Source organism: Lutra lutra, chromosome 5 (assembly GCF_902655055.1).
Source record: "Lutra lutra chromosome 5, mLutLut1.2, whole genome shotgun sequence".
Taxonomy (NCBI): domain Eukaryota; kingdom Metazoa; phylum Chordata; class Mammalia; order Carnivora; family Mustelidae; genus Lutra; species Lutra lutra.
In genome coordinates, this window is record NC_062282.1 from 158,035,995 (window position 1) to 158,059,243 (window position 23,249).

At 35.1% G+C, this 23,249-nt stretch overlaps 1 pseudogene; it reads right to left on the bottom strand.

Moving 5' to 3' along the window:
* Positions 1-22,248: 22,248 nt before the first annotated feature.
* Positions 22,249-22,913, bottom strand: LOC125100080 (olfactory receptor 2L5-like; annotated as a pseudogene).
* Between the last annotated feature and the right edge of the window lie 336 nt (positions 22,914-23,249).

The following is a 23,249-nucleotide window of genomic DNA, read 5'->3' on the forward strand; positions in this document are numbered from 1 at the left end:
TTCTAGTTCTTCCACTTACTGAAAATGTAAGCTTGGATTAGTGAATTCAACTCTGTGAGACTTTGATAAGTAGAGCAAATCAAAGTCAAAGTAAAATATAACCTCACACTTGTTAGAATGGCTATTAAAACAAAACAAAACAAAAAACAAGTATTGAAGAGTATGTGAAGAAAAAGACACACTTGAGTACTATTGATAGGAATGTGAATTGGTACAGCCATAATGGAAAATAGTATAAAGGATCCTCAAGAAGTGAAAATATGATCCAACAATTCCACTTTTGTGAATATACCCAATATACCCAAATAAAATGAAATCAGTTATATGAAGAGACACTTGCACTCCTATAATCATTGTTGCAGTATTATTAATAATATTTAAAGTATGGAAATTACCTTACATGTCCATTGACAAATGAATTGATAAATGAAATATATCATAACAACCACAACAACATACATGAACCTAGAGGACATTAAGCTATATAAAATATGTAGGACACAGAAAGACATAACAATGCCGAATTACATTGGTATGTGGAATCTAAAACAGTCAAAATTTAGAAATAAAGAGTAGAATGGTGGTAATTGGATAAAGGGAGGAAGACATAGGAAGATGTAGGTCAAAGGCCACAGTTTACATTATACAAGATAAATAAGTTCTGTAGATCTAATAATCTAAAGCTATGTAAACAGTTAATACTGTGTATTTGATATTTGGTGGAAGAGTAGATCTCACCATTTGGTGGTATTCTCACAAGCAAAAATAATTAAATAAAATAACTAACTATGTGAAGTGGTGTGAGGTGATTGATGTTAACTAGCAGTGGTTATTTTAACTTAAATCAGTTAAATTTAACTTAAATCACTTAAATCTGTGATTATTTTAACTTAAATTAATTTAACTTAAATCATCAAGTTGTGCTATATATATATATATATATATATATATATACATACATATACATATATCAGTTATACCTCAATAAATCTGAAAAAAAAAAAAAAAAAAACAAAAAACAAGAGTTATTACAAGATTGGGGCGCCTGGGTGGCTCAGTGGGTTAAGTTGCTGCCTTCGGCTTAGGTCATGATCTCAGGGTCCTGGGATTGAGTCCCACATTGGGCTCTCTGCTCAGCAGGGAACCTGCTTCCCTCTCTCTCTCTCTGCCTGCCTCTCTGTCTACTTGTGATCTCTCTTTGTCAAATAAATAAATAAAAATCTTTAAAAATGTTATTACAAGATTGATTGAGATCACTTATACTGGATATGTCATATGTGAGTTATATGAGTGACCAGTGAACAGTAGCTGGGACATTTTTTACCATCTTCATTATCATCATTGCCCATAAAATTAACATAATTAACCTTGTATCAAATGTTTCCATACACCTGTAATCCTTAGATTTCTCAGTGGCATTGTTCCCAAATTGTTTGACTGAACTATGATTTTCAGAAAGTATCCTATGTTGTTAACACAAATGTAATGATTATTTCAAGAGAAGGTTAAGGGCATGTGCAGAAAATAAAGATATAATGCAAGAGTTAAACACAGAATGTAGTACAATTGTGTAAAATTTATACTGAAAAAATAACCGTAATACATCCACGATTTCTATGAATGTCTGAATTATTTCCAGGTGTCATTTACGTTGAGAAAATATATTACTGCCTCCACAGGCAGAAAAATTTAGTCATTTCTGTATAACATTTATTATAAATTCCCTTTGATACTTTTGAATAAAATCTGGGCAAGAAAATATTTAATTAGAAAGAGCAGATCCATATGAAGTGTGAATAAGCAATTTTATTGTATTTTACTGAATTTATGAAGTGTGAACAAGCAACACTGCTAGGTTTATTCATTGAATTTCATGTGAACCCATTTAAAGCCTACCCCAATGTGACTCAACCCTGTCTCTTACAAACATCCTCATCTTCTTCCCATCTAGGGGAACAGTTACGAAGTAACTTCAAAATCACTTTTTTGTTTTAAAAAGTGTAGTCAGTCCCACCCAAACTCCACTTAAGATATTCTGACTCTGAACTTGACCAATTCTTATATAGTTATGTAACTCATTTTCTAACTGCTCATCTTAAATCTGTAATGATTTCAATCCAGTAAATAATATACAATGTCAAAATAATTAACTCCAGAAAATCAACAGCTATCTCATCATATCCCTTGCTTGCATAAAAAACAGCTGTACTATTGTAGGGTAAAATACATGTTACATATGTCATACTAAACCATTCTTTATTTAGCTGCAATATCCTTAACCTGTAGAGGATCCATTACAAGCTCTGGATACTATGTTCCCTTTCTCAATGGATAATATATATCTCTCAAATTCAGTCATTTTTATAGAAGTTTCTTGCTTCAAACAAATAAAATGTCACATGTGAAGGACCATTTGCATTCATATATTTAATATATATTTTGTCACACAGAATTATCATTTTAAAATGATCATGCTATTATTTTTAAGTGATCATGAGTCTAGTATCATTTAGTGTAGATCTTAGTTTTATTCAGCAGAAGTATGGAAAAGATTCTCATGCATGCTCATAGATAACATCAGCCATTGATTATATTCTCAAATTCAGCATATTTCACTGTTATTTCAAAATATATTGTCAGGAATAACACAATTTCTTTCCAGAATTATTTAAGGATTAATGTTTAGGTTTCAAGATAACTTAATTTGTTTAAGTATAGAGGCATTTAGGCAATCAATTATTTTTTACAATTCTATATAGAAATGTAATATATATATATATATATATATATATACATATATGTTATATATATAACATATATGTTTTAATTTTTGTATAGTTAATCCTTTAAACCCACTTTTTTCACATACAATTTTGTTTTAAAGTTCTGTCATTAATGAGATGCCTGGATATAACAATTACCTATTCTATTAGTTTATGAAAGGTAGGTCTTAATTAGTTCTAAACAAAATTATCTTAAAACACTTACAGAAGTATCTCCACTTTTAAATGAGAAATAAAGATACAATTAAGACATGTACCTTTTATTTTCTCCAACTTTTACAAACTTACTGGTTTGACATTGGTCCTCCACTTATTATATGGACAGAGTCATTTTTCTAATAGACTTCTTTCAGTGTTTTCAAACCAATATATATACTCATTTCTCATCCCTGCAGTTGACATTTTAGATAACTCCATAAAGACTAAACAACAATCATGATTTTAGGACATCTTTGGAGATTAAGGAAAACACTTGGTGTTTTTTGTGTATGTTCACTTGGGACTGTCCACTGAGACTTGAATAATGTAGGTTAAATCAACATAGCCTTAGGCCAAAGTTGGAAAATGAATTATGATAATTTGTTTAGATGTTTTCACAGATGTGTTAAAGGTCAATTCAGTGTGGAAACTAATATATTTTTTCAGACATTGTGAATATTATATCTCTAAAATTTTATGGAGTCATATATTTTATAGTTTGTTATTTAGTAGGTACATAAAAATAATGAGTCTACCTATTAATTTATTTTGGACATTGGAATATATTCCTATAAAACTTCATACAGTGAAATGGGATGTGATATACACAATATAAACATATTAAAAGAAATTTTTATAATATCACAATTTACAAGTGATCTTTGTTTTGATATTATTTATTTTTAATTATTGCCCCTATGCTAGAAATTACTATCAAATTATAAAACATTTAAAAATTTTAAATACTAATTATTATTATTGATTTGGTTATATTATTACTTTCTTTGTTGGTATACTACTTAAATAATATTCAATAACGATGTCTTTTATGCAGGTAATGCTTAAATATCTTTAGACTTCCTATACTCTCCAATATTTCCTTTGACTATATGTGGTTTTTTGTTTGTTTTATTTTTAAGGAAAGGATACTCTCAGTCTAGTTTAGATGCTTTTTAAAAAGATTTTTCCTGTAATAAAAATATATGTAACATCAAATTTACTATTTTCAACTGTACAATTCTGCATATTAGGCACATTCACATTTTTAAAGAACCATCAACAAAATTCATCTCTAGGAGATTTTATCGTTCCAAACCACAGCTTTTCATCCTATAAACAATAAATTCCTGGGGCACCTGGGTGGCTCAGTCATCAAGCATCTGCCTTCCGCTCAGGCCATGATCCCAGGGTGCTGGGATCGAGTCCCACATCAGGCTCCCTGCTTGGCAGGAGGCCTGCTTCTCCCTCTCCTACTCCCTTTGCTTGTGTTCCCTCTCTCGCTGAGTCTCTGTCAAATAAACAAATAAATCTTTAAAAAAATTAAAATAGAATAAATTCCTGTTCTCTCCTCTTCACAGTCCTTCTAACCATGATTCTACTTTCTGCTTCAATGAACTTCCCTATTCTAAGTACCTCATAAAAATAGAATCATGACACTTGTCATTTTCTGTCTTATTTAACTTAGAAAAATTGGGGCACCTGGATGGCTTGCTTGTTGAGTGTTTGCCTTCTCCTCAGGTCATGATCCCAGGGACCTGAAATCAAGACCTCCATAGAGCCCCCTATTGAGCTACCTGCTCAATGGGAAAACTGCTTCTCCCTCTCAGACTCCTCTTGCTTGAGCCCTCACTGTCTTTCTCTATGTCAAATAAAGTAAATAAAATCTTAAAATAAAAGTATTGTTAAGCTTCACCAATGTGTTGCTTGTATAAGAATTGTTTTTTTTTTATTTTAAAAATTTTATTTAAATTCTAGTTAATTTACATATAGTCTAATATTGATTTTAGGTATAGCTTAGTGATTCACCAGTTATATGTAACACCCAGTGCTCATTGCAAGTACCCTCCTTAATTCCCATCACCCATCCAACCCAACCCCCACCCAACTCCATCCATCAATACTCAATGTGTTCTCTGTAGTTAAGTCTTTTACGGTTGGCTTCCCTCTATTTCACCCCCTTCCCCTATTTTTATTTGTCTTATTTCTTAAATTCCACATATGAGTGAAATCTTATGGTATTTATCTTTCTCTAACTGGCTTATTTCACTTAGTATAATATATTCTAGTTCCATCCATGTCATCACAAATGGAAAGAGATCATTCTTTTTTTTTAAAGACCAAATAATAGTCCATTGTACATGTATATCACATTGTGTTTATCCATTCATATTTCTATGAGGATTTGGGTGGATTCCCTTTTTTTTTTTTTTTTGTTATTGTGAATAATGTTGCTATGAACACCAGTGAACAGATATATGTTCAATTTCCTATCTCAATTCTTGTATGTATATAACTTGAAGTGAAATTGATCATATGGTAGTTTTACATTAAACACTTGAGGAGAGACAAGATGGCAGGGAAGTAGGAGGAGGTGCCGTTTCAACCTGTACCCTAAAGTGAGCTGATTACCTACCAAAGAACTCCAATCACCCATGAAATCAGCCTGAGATCAGAATTATACACATCTGGATCTCTACGGGGCAGAAGACACCAGTGGGCAGGTAAAGTGGAGTGGGAACATCGGACTGATATTGGAAGATAAACAAAAGGGGGAGGGAGCCAACAGAGGTGAACCATTGGAAAGTAATACCCTGATACAAGAGTGCCCTGCATCTGGGGAGCAGCATTAACTTGGAGTCTGGTTGAAGGCACTCAAAAAGAGCAAAGGATCGCAGGGGGAAATTGTGGGAATTTCTAGGACCTGGAAAGACCAGGCACTCCTAGCCCAGGCCAGAGGGAAAATCTCAGTGTGTGATCGCTGCTTGGAACTTCTCTGGCAGTCCAGAGATGCCCAGACAGCCTCCACTGTTGTGGTTTTGGTACAAGAAGGAGTTCCTGCCTCCCCAGGGACCGTGACTTGGAACGTGCTCTGCCAGCAGCCAGGGGGAACTTATGGGTTCCACAACATCTAGAGGGGAAGAGACTGAGGCTTCTCTCTGAGAGGGAGGTCGGGGTGCAGTTTGCTTTCCTCTAAACCTCCAAAAAACATCAAAAGCTGTCAAGGCAAGAGAAAAAAAAGTAAACACAAACAAGCAAACAAACAAACATAAAAACCTCCAGAGAACAAAAGCCTGGAAAACCAGTTTCCTCAGAGCCTGCTCCCCTGAAGGGGGCGGGAGAACTTAAATCAGGGAACATTGCCTGAAAACCAGCATGGTAGGCCCTTCCCCCAGAAAACTGAGGAAAAAAAAAAAAAAAAAAAGCAAAAAGAAAAGAAAAGACGACAAGGGAACAACCACCACTACTTCATAGATACAACTTTTACTTTTAATTCATTCCCACTATTCTGGTTAATTTTTTTAATATAGATAATTTCTTTAACCTATTTATCATCACAGTGAGATGTCCAGTAATCAAATTCCATAATAACCTTTTAAACTGAACTTTTTGATACATATATTGGTATTTAAAATTTTTTTTTTAAATTTTAGTTCAGTTTAGTTTAGTTTAGTTTATTCTTTATTTTATTTTTATTTTTTAATATTCATATAAAGTTAAATTACAAGTTAATCCCCTTTCCCCAATCAATGCTACCCCTATAGGAAAACAAATTTTTAAACGCTCTTTATCTTAGGAAAGTTGAATCCTTTAACAAAGATATCAAGATACATCCAGGAAGAATCAAAATAAACTTCCTCGCCCACACTGAGAATTTATAAACACTCTCCCATCTTTTCTTCTGCCAGTGTTTCTGTGTTTTTGTATTTGTCGTGATAGTATATAAATCTTATACTTGGGGTTCTTTTTGATGAGCTTCTTTTTTTTTTTGCATATATATATATATATATATATATATATATATATATTTCCTCTTGTCATAAATTTTTATCAGTCTTTTTGTTTGTCTGTTATTGTTTGTATAAGTCATAAATCTTACCTTGGGGCCCATTTGGGCTGAGTCTTCTCTTTTATCTTTATTTTTTTCCTGTCTTTCTCTCTCTCTCTATCCTCTCTCTCTCTGTTTTTTTTTTTTTTTCTTTTACTTTTCTTTTTTATCTCTCTATTTTTTCTTTCATTTGGGTGGGGACTCCTGATTGCTCAGAAGCATTGCAGGGTGAACCTTGAGTGCACCACAGTCAATACATCCAGGTACATCCATTCAGCAATTTCTCACCAAAATGACTAGGAGGAGGAATACCCAATAGAAGAAAAATTCAGAGGATGGGCCTTCTGCAACAGATCTAATGCCTACTGACATAGACAGTATGTCGGAAAGGGAATTCAGGCTAACAATTATCCAGGCAATAGCTAGCTTGGAGAAAGCCATGGATGACCAAACGGAATTGATTAGGGCAGAACTGAAAGCAACCAGGGATGATGTTCACAATGCTCTCAATGAGTTCCAATCTAATCTAAATTCTCTCAAAGCTAGGGTAACTGAGACAGAAGATAGAATTAGTGATCTGGAGGACAAACAGATAGAGAGAAAGGATTAGGAGGAAGCCTGGAACAAACAGCTTAGAAGCCACGAAAACAGAATCAGGGAAATAAATGATGCCGTGAAACGTTCCAACGTCAGAATTATTGGAATCCCTGAGAAGAGGAGAAAGAAAGAAGTCTAGAAGATATAGTGGAAAAAGTTCTCCATGAAAATTTTCCCAATCTCAGGAATGGAACCAGCGTTCATGTACTAGAGGCAGAAAGGTCTACCCCAAGATTATAGATCCTCAAAAGTCCTTGAGACACCTACTAGCAAGAATGAAGAATTATAATCATAGGTAGACTCTCTTGAAGGCAGCTAGGACAAAGAAGCTCCTTACGTACAGAGGAAAGACCATCAGAATAACATCAGACCTGTCCACGAAAACTGGCAAGCCATAAAGGGCTGGCAATATATATTCAGGGCACTAAATGAGAAGAACATGCAGCCAAGAATATTTTATCCCGCAAGACTGACATTCAAAATGGATGGAGAGATAAAGAGTTTCCAAGACCAGCAAGGCTTAAAAGAGTATGTGACCACCAAGCTGACACTGCAGGAAATATTAAGTGCAGTTCTATAAAAGGGGAAAAATCCTAAGAATAGCATTGAACAGAAATATAGAGACAATCTACAGAAAGAAAGACTTCAAAGGTAACACGTTGTCAATAAAAACGTATCTATCAATAATCACTCTCAATGTGAATGGCCTAAAATGCCCATAAAATGTCACAGGGTTGCATATTGGATAAAATGACAGGACCCATCCATATGTTGTCTACAAGAGACCCATTTTGAACCTAAAGATACACCCAGACTGAAAGTGTAGGGATGGAGAAGCATCTTTCATGCCAATGGGCCTCAAAAGAAGGACAGGGTAGCAATTCTCATATCAGATAAATTAGATTTTAAACTAAAGACTGTAATCAGAGATACAGAAGGACACTACATCATTCTTAAAGGGACTATCCAAAAGATGATCTAACAATTGTAAATATCTATGCCCCCAATATGGGAGCAGACAAGTACATAAGAAAAACTATTAATCAAGCTAAAGAGTCATATTGATATGAATACATTCATAGTAGGAGATATTAATGCAACTCTCTGAGACAGATCATTGAAGCAGAAAATCAATAAAGAAACAAGAGCATTGAATGACACATTGGACCAGATGGACCTCATAGATTTATACAGAACATTCCACCCTAAAACAACAGAACTCGTTCTTCTCAAATGCACATGGAACCTTCTCCAGAATAGACCACATACTGGGTCACAAATCAGGACTCAACCAATTCCAAAAGACTGAGATTATTCCCTGCATATTCTCAGATCACAATGCTTTGAAACTGGAACTCAATTACAAGGAAAAGTCTGGAAGGAACTCAAACATCTGGAAGCTAAAGACCACTTGCTTAAGAATGCTTGGGTTAACCAGGAGATCAAAGGAGAACTGAAACAATTCATGGAAACCAATGAGAATGAAGACACTTCAGTCCAAAACCTATGGGATACAGCAAAGGTGGTCCTACGGGGGAAATACACAGCCATCCAAGCCTCCCTCAAGATAATGGAAAATTCCAGAATACACCAGCTCTCTCTACACCTTAAAGAGCTGGAGAATCAACAACAAATCAAACCAACTCCACACAATGCCAAGGAATACTTAATTTAAAAGAAATCTATAAGCTGGACTTCATTAAACTAAAATTTTGGTCTCTGAAAGAAGAATTCAAGACAATGAAAACAGAAGCCCCAGACACACAGAAAATCTTTACAAAACGTATATCAGATAAGTAATTATCTTCTAAATATACGATGAACTAAAAATGAATACTGAAGAAAATAGCCTAATTATTAAAATGGACCAAGAACCAAAGAACATAAGCAGATGTAAAACAATCTTAAATATTATGCCTCACATCATATTTCACTTGGGAAATGCAAATTAAAACAATAATAAGTTATCACTACATAGTTACCAGAATTGTGAAATTCCAGAAAACTCAAGAGACCAAGTGTGGGTGAGAAGGTGACACAACAGAAATAAATTTTTGTTGTTGTCAGGATTGTAAATTGGCACAACTTTTAAGGAATATAGTTTGACAGTTTCTTACAAAACTAAGCTTATCTAACCACACAGTACAGCAGTCATTAATTTGAAAGAATGTTCACAGAAAAATCTACACATGGATGTTTATCACTGGGGTATTTATAATGCAAAAATTCGAAAGCAAATAAGATGTTCTTCATTTGGTGAACTGGAAAATTTCTAAACAATGGAATGTTAGTCAGTGATAAAAACACGTATGTTGTCAAATCATTAAAGACACACAAGATCCGGGGCACCTGGGTGGCTCAGTGGGTTAAAGCCTCTGCCTTTGGCTCAGGTCATGATCCCAGGGTCTTGGGATCGAGCCCCGCATTGGGCTCTCTGCTCGGCTGGGAGGCTGCTTCCTCCTATCTCTCTGACTGTTTCTCTGTGATCTCTGTCTGTCAAATAAATAAATAAAATCTTAAAAGAAAAGACACACAAGATCCTTAAATGCATATTTTAAGTGAAAGAAACCATATACCCTGGATGTTAAATCCAACCATATAATATCCTGGAAACAGCAATGCTATGGAGAAATTAAAAGTTCACTGGGTGACAGGATCATGAGTGGGGAGGAATGTATTGGAAGAGCACAAAAAAATTAAAGCCAGCTAAATTATTTGTATGGTACCATAATGATTGATATTAAGAGCTAATTGGTATAATCTGGGAGAGATATCTGTGTTTTTCAAATGTCTGGTTTTAAACAATAAGAACAAAAAATCAAAAAGCTTACAAAGAAGTAGGAAAACATGGTCTGTACATAAAACAAAGAATATTGACAGAAAATGTCTGTGATGAAACAAAAATTAAAATTACTAGGCAAAAATTCAAACTTCCTTTAATGTATTCATATAGTTAAATAAAACACAAATACATAAATATTTTTTCTTTTATTTATTTATTTATTTTCAGGAAAACAGTATTCATTGTTTTTGCACCACACCCAGTGCTCCATGCAATCCATGCCCTCTCTAATACCCACCACCTTGTTCCCCCAACCTCCCACCCCCCGCCCCTTCAAACCCCTCAGATTGCTGTTCAGAGTCCATAGTCTCTCATGGTTCACCTCCCCTTCCAATTTCCCCCAACTCCCTTCTCCTCTCTAACTCCCCTTGTCCTCCATGCTATTTGTTATGCTCCCCAAATAAGTGAAACCATATGATAACTGACTCTCTCTGCTTGACTTATTTCTCTCAGCATAATCTCTTCCAGTCCCGTCCCTGTTGCTACAAAAGTTGGGTATTCATCCTTTCTGATGAAGGCATAATACTACATAGTGTATACGGACCACATCTTCCTTATCCATTTGTCCGTTGAAGGGCATCTTGGTTCTTTCCACAGTTTGGCGACTGTGACCATTGCTGCTATAAACTTTGGGGTACAGATGGCCCTTCTCCTCACTACATCTGTATCTTTGGGGTAAATACCCAGTAGTGCAATGGCAAGGTCATAGGGAAACTCTATTTTTAATTTCTTGAGGAATCTCCACACTGTTTTCCAAAGTGGCTGCACCAACTTGCATTCCCATGAACAGTGTAAGAGGGTTTCCCTTTCTCCACATCCTCTCCAGCACATGATGTTTCCTGTCTTGCTAATTTCAGCCATTCTAAGTGGTGTAAGGTGGTATCTCAATGTGGTTTTAATTTAATCTCCCTGATGGCTAGTGATGATGAACATTTCTTCATGTGTCTCATAGACATTTGTATGTCTTCATTGGAGAAGTGTCTGTGCATATCTTCTGCCCATTATTTCATATGATTGTCTGTTTTGTGTGTGCTGAGTTTGAGGAGTTCTTTATAGATCCTGGATATCAACCTTTTGTCTGTACTGTCATTTGCAAATATCTTCTCCCATTGCGTGGGTTGCCTCATTGTTTTGTTGACTGTTTCCTTTGCCGTGCAGAAGCTTTTGATTTTGATGAAGTCCCAAAAGTTCATTTTTTTAAAGATTTTATTTATTTATTTGACAGACAGAGATCACAAGTAGACAGAGAGGCAGGCAGAGAGAGAGAGAGGAGGAAGCAGGCTCCCTGCTGAGCAGAGAGCCCGATTCGGGACTCGATCCCAGGACCCTGAGATCATGACCTGAGCCGAAGGCAGCGGCTTAACCCACTGAGCCACCCAGGCGCCCGCAAAAGTTCATTTTTGCTTTTTTTTTTTTTTCCTCTGCCTTTGGAGACATATCTTGAAAGAAGTTGCTGTGGCTGATATCGAAGAGGGTACTGCCTATGTTCTCCTCTAGGATTCTGATGGATTCCTGTCTCACGTTGAGGTCTTTTATCCATTTCAAGTTTATCTTTGTGTAGGGTGTAAGAGAGTGGTCGAGTTTCAATCTTCTACATATAGCTGTCCAATTTTCCCAGCAGCATTTATTGAAAAGACTGTCTTTTTTCCACTGTATATATTTTTTCCTGCTTTGTCAAAGATTATTTGACCCTAGCGTTGAGGGTCCATATCTGGGCCACTGTTCCACTACTCTGTTCCACTGGTCTACGTGTCTGTTTTTATGCCAGTACCATGCTGTCTTGGTGATCACAGCTTTGTAGTAAAGCTTGAAATCAGGTAACGTGATACTGCCAGTTTTATTTTTTGTTTTTTAACATTTCCTTAGTGATTGGAGTCTCTTCTGATTCCATACAAATTTTTGGATTATTTGCTCCAGCTCTTTGAAAAATACTGGTGGAATTTTGATTGGAATGGCATGAAAAGTATAGATTGCTCCAGGCAGTATAGACATTTTAACAATGTTTATTCTTCTGATCCAAGAGCATGGAATGGTCTCCCATTTTTTTGTGTCTTCTTCAGTTTCTTTCATGAGTGTTCTGTAGTTCCTCGAGTACAGGTCCTTTACCTCTTTAGTTAGGTTTATTCCCAGGTATCTTATGGTTCTTGGTGCTATAGTAAATGGAATCGATTCTCCAATTTCCCTTTCTGTATTTTCATTGTTAGTGTACCAGAAAGACACTGATTTCTGTACATTGACTTTGTATCCTGCCACGATACTGAATTGCTGTATGAGTTCTAGTAGATTCAGGATGGATTCCTTGGGTTTTCCAGATAAAGAATCATGTCATCTGCGAAGAGAAAGAGTTTGACTTCTTTATTTCCAATTTGGATACCTTTTATTTCTCTTTGTTGTCTGATTGCTGTTGCTAGGACTTCTAATACTATGTTGAACAAGAGTGGTGAGAGTGGGCAACCTTGTCGTGTTCCTGATCTCAACGGGAAGGCTGTCAGATGTTTCCCATTGAGGATGATATTTGCTGTGGGTCTTTCATAAGTAGATTTTATGAAGTTCAGGAATGTTCCCTCTATCCCTATACTTTGAAGCGTTTTAATCAGGAACGGATGCTGGATTTTGTCAAATGCTTTTTTCTGCATCAATTGAGAGGACCATGTGGTTCTTCTCTCTTGTCTTATTAATTTGTTCTATCACATTGATTGATTTGCGAATGTCGAACCATCCTTGAAACCCAGGGATGAATCCCACCTGGTCATGGTGGATATTCTTTTTTTTTTTTTTTTTTAAGATTTTATGTATTTATTTGACAAAGAGAGATCACAAGTAGATGGAGAGGAAGGCAGAGAGAGAGAGAGAGAGAGGGGGGGAAGCAGGCTTCTTGCTGAGCAGAGAGCCTGATGTGGGACTCGATCCCAGGACCCTGAGATCATGACCTGAGCCAAAGGCAGCTTAACCCACTGAGCCCCCCAGGCGCCCCATGGTGGATATATTTTTTTAATGTGCTGTTGGATCCGGATTGCTAGGATCTTGTTGAGAATCTTATCATCCATATTCATCAGTGATATTCGTCTGAAATTCTCCTTTTTGGTAGGGATCTTTGCCTGGTTTGGGGATCAGGGTAATGCTGGCTTCATAAAAAGATTCTGGAAGTTTTCCTTCTGCTTCATTTTTTTGAAACAGCTTCAGGAGAATAGGTGTTATTTCTTCTTTGAAAGTTTGGTAGAATTCCCCAGGGAATCCGTCAGGTCCTGGTCTATTCTTTTTTGGGAGGTTTTTGACCATTGCCTCAAACTCGTTACTAGATATCAGTCTATTCAGGTATCCCCCTCTTTTTGTTTTATTTGTTTTTGATAGCCCCCTTTTTATCTCTGATTGTATTAATTTTTGTTCTTCCTTCTCCCCCCCCTTCCTCTCTCTCTCTCAAATAGCCTGGCTGCAGTTCTTTCAATTCTATTGATCTTTGCAAAGAACTGTTCATATTTTTTATTTTTCTCTATTCATTTGTTTTCAGTTACACCACTTCCTGATCTAATTTTTATTATTTCCTTTCTTCTTTCATTCCTTTTATACTTTGGATGTAATTTGTTCTTGTTTTTATAGTTCCCTGAAAGAGGAATATAAACTACTGATTATAAATCCTTCTATTTTAATTTGTGCATTTGAAACAATAAATTTCCCTGTCAGCACTGCTTTATCTGCATCTCATAAATTTTGATAAGTTGTGTTTTATTTTGAGGTATTCAAAATATTTTACAACTTTTGTTGACATTTATCTATTTTCCCATGTTTTTTTTTTAATCTGTTGTTTATTCTTTACATATATTGGATTTTTTTTTCTTATCCTTCTGATATTGTTTTCTAGCTTAATTCCACTGTGGTCTGAGAAGAGATCTTCTGTGATTTCCATTCATTAAAATTGTGAAGGTGCATTTTGTGACTCCGAATGTGGTGTATGTTGGTGTATAGTCCAGGTGGGCTTAAAATGATGTGTATGCAACTGGTTTTGGAATAAGTCTGTGTATGTTGATTATGTACCATTGATTGATGGTATTGTAGAATTCAACTATGTCTATAGATGTTCTGGCTGCTTCATCTGCCCATTCATAATATGGGCATTGTTGAAGTCTTTCCAATTTTGGTGTGAATTCATCTATTTCCCTTGTGTTTCTTTTAGTTTTTGCATCATGTAATTTGATGTTACATTAAGCACATGCACATTAACAATTATTATGTGTTCTTGGAGATATTACCATTTTATCCTTATATAATATCCTTTTCTCACTGATAATTATCCGCATTTGAGTTCTAGTCTATCTGAAATTAACATAGCTACTTTTCTTTCCTTCAATTAGAGTTTGATATATTTATCTTTCCATTTACTTTTTTATTATTATCATGATGTTCAATTAGCCAACATATAGTACATCATCAGTTTTTTAAGTAGTGTTGAACAATTAATTAGCTGTCTATAACACCCAGGGCTCAAACACATTCCCTCCTTAATACTCATCACCTGGTTACCCCATCACCCCACTCCCCTTCCTTCTGTGACCACCATTTTGTTTGCCAGAGTCTCTCGTGGTTTGTCTCATTCTCTGATTTTTTTCATTCAGTTTTCTCTCCCTTCCCTCTGGTCCTCTGCAGTATTCCTCATGTTCCACATATGAGTTAAACCATATGATAATTGCCTTTATTGACTTATTTCACTTAGCATAATCCTCTCCCATTCCATCTATGTTTAATCTGTGTATTTTCATTATTTTTTTTACTTTTAAAAATATATTTCTTAAGATATAATTGCCACCTGTTACATTTGTTTCAGGTGTACAACATAGTGATTGGACATCTGTTTACATTAAACTATATTCAAAACAATTGCAGCTACTATTTGTTACTATTTAAATATTATTGGCTATTTCCCTATGTTGTATATTTTAATGCTGTAACTGTTTTTTTCCATAACTGGAATCTTGTATCTGCCATGTCCCTTCACTCATTTTGCTCATCCCACCATTTTCTGGCAACCATCAGTTGTTTATATTTTTTTCTCTCTTCACTTATAGGTCTGATTCTGCTTTGTTTTTGCTTCTTTATTCATGTTTTATTCTTTTTTAATTTATTCTTTTTTTTCATTTTTTAGAGTCCACATATATGTCAAGTCATATTGTGTTTGTCTTTCTCATTCTGACTCATTTTACTTAGCATAATACTCTATAGATCAATCCATGTTTTCACAGATGACAAGGTTCAATCCTTTTTTATGGCTGCATAATACTGTACATGTACACCACACCTTCTTTATTAATTCATCTATTAATGAATACTTGGGGTGTTACATATCTTGACTGTTGTAAATAATGCTACATTAAGCATAGGGATGTATATAACTTTTTAAATTAGTGTTTTCATTTTCTCTGCGTAAAAGACCAATAGGGGAATTATTGCATCATATGGTAATTCATTTTTATTTTTTGAGGAATATTCTAATGTTTGTCCTTGTATTTAAAATGGGCTTATTGGAGACAATATATTCTTGAGTCTTATTTTTTATCTTCTCTTTTTCATATTTTTAATTGAAGCTTTACTTTTTTAAAATATTTTTTATTTATTTATTTTTTATTTTTTTAACAAGATTTTATTTATTTGAAGGAAGGAGTGAGCAAGTATGGGCAGGGTGGAAGTCCAGAGGAAGAGGACTCCTTGCTAAGCAGGGAGCTTGACATGGGGCTCAATCACAGGACACTGAGATAGCAACCTCAGCTGATGAGAGATGCCCCATCAGCTGAGCTGATGGCAGGTACCCCTAATTGAAGCTTTAGATAACTGTGCTTCAAACTTATTTTTTTATATGATATCTACCATATTCATTGCTGTTTTCCATTCTCTGCCCTTGTTAATTGTACTCGTATTCCTATTCCACACTTTCTCTGCCTTTTAGTGATTTTAACTGAGGATTTCTCTCTCTCTCACTCTTTTTGCTATATGTTTTACAGCTTTCTAATTCTTTTTAATTTCCATTGCCCTACAGTTTGCAATACACATTTTTAACTAATCCTAGGTCATTTTTGGATAAACAATATCATTTCAACATAGTGTGAGAAACTTCTAATAAAAAGTAATTATAATTCCTTTCTCCCACCCTTGTACTTTTGCTGTCATTAATTTTATTTATTAATTTTATTTATATACAACATATATATGGAATACATAATTATACAAAATTAGACATATTGGTGCTAGTGTTATTTTGAAAAAATTGTTATTTTTAGATCAATTAAGAATAAGAAAAATATATTTTAAAAAATTCCCTTTCCTTATTCCCTTTTCAATACCTTTATTCTTTTTTATAGATATGTTTCATTCCCTTTGAAGTACTTCATTTCATATCTTTTTAAAACAATTTTATTGGAAACACATTCCTTTAATTGTTTTTTTCTTTTCCTGTGAAAATATTTCTTTCTCTTTCACAGTGAAGAATAATATTACAGGATACAGTATTCTACAATGATTTTTTTTCTCTCCTAGCACTTTATGTATGTATTTCACTCAATTCTTTCCTTGCGTATGTGGTTTCTAAGAAGTCAGATATAATTCTTAACTTTGATTATAGATAAAGTGTTATTTTCTTCTGGTTTCTTCAGGATTTTTCATATCTTGGTTTTCTGAAATTAGAAAATGTTATGCTTAGGTATCATGTTTACTTGTCTTTGGCATTTAAACTGCTCAGTGTCCTTTGAGCTTCCTTGATTTGTGATTTGGTTAAAAAGAATTTCCTCTGGTCTTTTTATTTCTGAATGTTCCCATTTTGCTATTTTTTTTTTACACTTTTTATTGTATTATGCAATTTTTGTGTATTAAGGAGTTTTTAAAATTATTTTTCTTGGCATGGGACAATGACATTTAATGTAACCTAAAGGACAAAATAAAATTAAGGGACCTAAATAATAACAATGAGCTCATTATATACTTTTTGAAATTTTGTGTATGTTTTAAGTATTTTTTTCATTAAATCACATGTTTTAAAATAAATGACCAGGAACATATGCTGTATTTTGTCAAATGCTTTTTCTGCATCAACTGAGAGGACCATGTGTTTCTCTCTTCTCTTATTGATTTGTTTTATCACATTGATTGATCTGTTGATGCTGAACCACACTTGCATCCCAGGGGTAAATCCCACCTGGTCATGGTGGATAATTTTATTAATGTGCTGTTGGATCCTATTAGCTAGGATCTTCTTGAGAATCCTGGCATCTATATTCATCAGGGATGTTGGTCTGAAATTCTCCTTTTTGATAGGATCTTTGCTTGGTTTGGGGATTAAGGTAATGCTGGCTTCACAGAGTCTGGAAGGTTTCCTTCTGTTTCTATTTTTTGAAACAGCTTCAGGAAAATAGGTATTATTTTTTTTCTTTGAATGTTTGGTAGAATTCCCCAGGGAATCCGTCAGGATGAAGACCAATATGTCTTCATTATCATTGGTTTCCATAAATTTTTTAAGTCATTTTTTGATTTACTGGCTAATCCAAACATTCTTGGGAAGGATGGTCTTTAGCTTCCAAGTGTTTGAATTGTTTCCAAATGATTTTCTTGTGGATGAGTTCCAGTTTCAAAACATTGTGGTCTTAGAATATGCAGGGAATAATCTCAGTCTATTGGTATTGGTTGAGCCCTGTTTTGTGACCCAGAATGTGGTCTATTCTCGACAAAGTTCCATGTGCACTCAAGAAGAATGAGTATTCTGCCATTTTAGTGTGAAATGTTCTGTATATATCTATGAGGTCCATCTGGTCCAATGTGTCATTCAAAGCTCTTGTTTCTATGTTGATTTTCTGCATAGATATTCTGTCTATTGCTGAGAACAGTGTGTTAAGATCCCCTAAAATTAATGTATTCATATAAATATGACTCTTTCTTTTGATTAAAAGTTGGCTTATGTAGTTTGCTTCTCCCATGTTGGGGGCATAGATTTTACAATTCTTAGAACTTCTTGGTGGATAGACCCTTTAAGAATGATGTGGTGTCCTTCTGTACCTCTGACTACAGTCTTAAATTTAAAATCTAATTTATCTGATATGAGAATCGCTACCCCAGCTTTCTTTTGAAGCCCACTGGCATGAAATATTCTTCTTCAACCCTTCATTTTAGTCTGGATATTTTTAGGTTCCAAATGTGTCTCTTGTGGACAGTATATGGATGGTTCTTGTTGTTTTATTCAATCTGCAATCCTGTGCTGTTATATGGGAGCATTTACTCTGTTCACGTTGAGAGTGATTATTGAAAGATATGTTTTTATTGACATCATGTTGCCTGTGAAGTCCTTGTTTCTTTTTTTTTTAAAGATTTTATTTATTTATTTGACAGAGAGAGATCACAAGTAGACGGAGAGGAAGGCAGAGAGAGAGAGAGAGAGGGAAGCAGGCTTCTCGCTGAGCAGAGAGCCCGATGTGGGACTCGATCTCAGGACCCTGAGATCATGACCTGAGCCCAAGGCAGTGGCTTAACCCACTGAGCCACCCAGGCGCCCCGAAGTCCTTGTTTCTATAGATTGTCTCTGTAAATTTCTGTTCTATGTCACCTTGGGTTCTTTCTTCTTTTATGGAACTCCCCTTAGTATTATTTTTTGTAGTGTCTGTTTGATGGTTACAAACTCTTTTAGACTTCGCCAGTCTTGGAAGCTCTTTATCTCTCCATCCATTCTGAATGTCACCCTTGCTGGATAAACATACTTTGAAAATTATTTTGAAAATAATGAATTTTACGTAGTTCTCACACACAATGCGTCATGTAGGAAGATAACTGAGGCAGTTATCACTGAGGCAGAACCACTGTTTTAGCAGAAGTCTAGAGTCTAATGTAGAGGGTTTTTTGTTTGTTTTGTTTTGTATCTGACTTTTCTTTTGACATATTTAATTTTAATAAAATTTCAGTTTTCTTTTTTTAAAGATTTTATTTATTTATTTGACAGAGATCACAAGTAGGCAGAGAGGCAGGCAGAGAGGGAGGAGGAAGCAGGCTCCCTGCTGAGCAGAGAGCCTGATGTGGGGCTTGATCCCAGGACCCTGGGATCATGACCTGAGCCAAAGGCAAAGGATTTAACCCACTGAGCCACCCAGGCGCCCCATAAAATTTCAATTTTCTGTGTTAGGACCTAAGTACACACTCCCTTGTTAACTCTTAATTTTTGTCCAGGGAAAATACACTGCACCAAATTATTTTATTACAAATGTTAGCTTGGTGTAACTTATTCAAGGTAGAGAATGTGCAATAGCAGTGCATTCACCGGGCTCCCAGAAAAGATCATTGTGTGGTTCTGGGACTGCAAATGGTGCCCAGGAGGGGCAACAATGAGGTTTCCACGTGAAGCAGTTTTGGAAATTGCTTGTAATCATGGACTCTTAAGATCTAATTGGCCAGCCATTCTGGAGAATCCACAAACCACTTACTCTTTTTTAATCATAATTGTTTCTAGTTAAATTTTTGTTAGTAAATAAATATACTTCAGCTTAGAACTTTAGCTAATCATTTTCTGAATCATATTTTAATTAAGTTAGAAAACAGTAAATGCTTAGAAGTATTTGGTTATTAATACTAAGTCATATATATCATTTTTTTCCCATATTTGAGTCTTAAGTTTTGTGGCATGAGGCAATTATTTCAGAAGCACGAAAATGTTTCTTTTTACAAGTTTTGCTATAATATCATGCAATACTTTGTAATGAGAAAAATTTTTATTATGTATTAGAAGATAAGCAGTCATACCTTTGTCATTCCAAAATAAGGCTTTTAATGAGTTAATAATCACAAATTTTCTAAATGTTAAATTGGTTTTAGTATAAAAACATAAAATTTATATCGTATCTTCTAAAATATGGATTTCCTATTTTGGGAAAAAGTGATAATTTTCAAGTCTCATACATTACTCATCTATCATTGTCCTCATTGGGATAATCCATGGCTTCTTAGATGATAATTCTAGTTTCCTTCTTCCCACATGTCCTTAGAAAATAAAGAGTATGGTAGAGTGTCTCCTGATGCTAATGGACCTTCATCCATTGTAAAGTTAAACTGAGATTAATAATAGGAACTTTGTAGGGAAATGACCGAGCAGGTATAGCTGCTCAAAATACTGAAGTGGAAATGTTGATGCCAAACAAACCCCCAAAGCTAGTCTTCTGGAATTATGAGAATAGCAAATGGAAAATAACATGTTCATTGCACGTGTTATATCATAAGTTTATAACAGTGCACGTGTTATATCATAAGTTTATAACAGTGGTTACATAAGACATACAATTTTAGCATATATTGAGGAATCATTTAAGAGTTTTTCAGATTGATTAATTTTCACAGACTAGTTTTTTTTTTTTAATTTCTTTTCAGTGTTCCAGAATTCATTGTTTATGCACCACACCCATCATATTAAAGTAGCTGTCATTTTTCTACAGCCCATTTTGTATTTCTCCACTCTAATTATATATCCCTAAGATTTCTTCCTTAAAAATTAGGGGCACCTGGGTGGCTCAGTCATTAAGCACCTGCTTTTGGCTCAGGTTATGATTCCTGATCATATGGGATCAAGGTCTGCATTGGGCTTCCTACTCAGTGAGATGCCTGATTCTCCCTGTCTCACTCCCCTTGCTTGTGTTCCCTCTCTCACTGTGTCTCTCTCTGTCAAATGAATAAATAAAATCTTAAAAAAAAAAAAAAAGAATCAGTTTAAGTGTGCCTGAATGGCTCAGTTGGTTAAACATCTGCCTTCAGTTTAGGTAGTGAATCCAGGGTCCTGGGATCAAACCCAGCATCAACCTTTCTGCCCAACTGGGGTCGGGGGGTTCTGCTTCTCCCTCCCCATCCCCCAATTGTGCTATCTTTCTCTTCCTCACTCTTTATCTCAAATAAATAAAATCTTAAAAAGAAAAGAATCATCCAGATTGGGATGCTTGGGGTGACATAGTTAGTTAGCTATCTGGCTCTTGGTTTTGGCTCAAGTCAAGATCTCAGAGTAGTAACATCCAGCCCTCATGTTGAGCTTCACACTCAGCATGGAGTCTGCTTGTGTTTTCTTGTGTTTTTCTCCCCTCTCCCTTTTCACCCTGACCATTCTCTCTTCCCTTCTCTCTCACTCTCTTTCTAAAATAAATAAACCTTAAAAAATAATCACCCAGACTATCCCAGAGATCCTCTCATAAAAGATAGAAACTTTTTATCAAAGATTTTATTTTATTGTATTGTATTATTTTTTGACACAGAGAGAGAACACATGCAGGGGAAACAGCAGGCAGAGTGGGATAAGCAGGACTTTGAGTTCAGGACCCTGGAAACATGACCTGAACTGAAGGCAGACACTGAAATTACTGAGTCACCCAGGTACCCCAGAAAGATGCAAACTTTTTATATTTCCTTTCTAGTGATGTGAGAAATTCTAATTTATGCAGAGGTTTCTGACAAACCTCTATATCTATCACCTATTCTGAAAACTGGGAGATAGGAGAACTAATATGTATCAGTTAAGAATACACTATGATAGAAATAAAACAAATAACATTTTGTTATCAATAAAATGACCAAAGTTATGTAATTTATTGTTCTTTGTATTATTTTAGTCACTTTGGGATATATATTAAATACAGTAGAAGTATTATAGTGAATGATATCATCAAGCTGGGCAATTATTATTTTAATTTCTACATATTAGAAAAACCTTCTGGAAACAAGATAGAGGAAATACTATGTCCTTTCTATTTACTAAAACTTACCATAACGAAAATAGAACAAGTGTTTAGAAATGTATAACTATTTGGTCAAATCTTAATTATTTTAATCTTCTAGATGTTTTAGTCCTCTTCAGTCTTAGAATAATAGTGTTCTTAAGGAGTATACAAAGTACAAGTAATCTACTTCTAAGGCCACAGGACTAATGAGAACTTACTCTACGGTTTTATAGAGCACATTCTCTGAATCACTCTTCTCAGGGCCGCTATCACCTCCTTGTTTCTCAGGCTTTAGATGATGGGGTTAAGCATTAGGGTCAGGATGGTGTAGAAGACAGCCAAGACCCTGTCCTCTGTGGGAGGTGGGAAGAATCTTGGGCATAGATAAGTGTAAGCAAAAGGTGCATAGTAGAGTCACCACAGTGAGATGGGTGCTGCAGGTCGAATAGGGCTTCTTCCTGCCCTCTGTTGACTGCGTTTGGCAGATGGCAAGGAGAACCCAGCCACAGGAACATGCAATCCCAATTAAAGGAAACACCATCAAGATGGTGGTGCTCACAAACAATGTGTACTTATAGACCCAAATGTCCATGCAGGCCAGAGTCAACATGGCCAGGACATCACAAAAAAAATGGTTAATGGTTCTGGATTGACAATAAAGGATTTGAAGGGCATATACAGTGTGGGCACAGGAGTTGATAGATCCTATTTTCTACGGTCTTATTATCATTAGCACACAGACTTCTTTGTTCATACGAACGGGATAGTGAAGAGGAAAACAAATAGCTACATAACAATGATAGGCCATAGATGTCAAGTGTAGTGCTTCTGTAATGGCTAATGTCAAGAAGAAGAAGCTCTGGACCCCACAAACAATAAGTGAGATAGACTCATTTCCAGAGAGATAATTGAAAGCCATCTTGTGGACAATGGTGGAGATATAGTTCAGGTCCATGAGGGAGAGCTAAGTAGAAAATACATGGGTGTGTGGAGATGGGTGTCCAAGAGGACAAGGATGATCATGAATAGATTATCAAAAAGAGCCATTAAGAAAATAAATGCAATGAGAATAAAAAGAAAGAGGCCAATACTCAGTGGAAACAACCTCAGTAAAAGGAAATCAGTTAATGTTTGGTTGTAATTTTCCATATTCTATTGTTTGGTTTCCCTGGAAAAAGAGAAAAACACATGTAACGTATATATATAGCATATAAGCATATATGCTTTTTGAATTAAAAAATATGTGAAGTTTTCAGGAAATACCCAATTCCTTAAGTAAATAAAACTTCCCA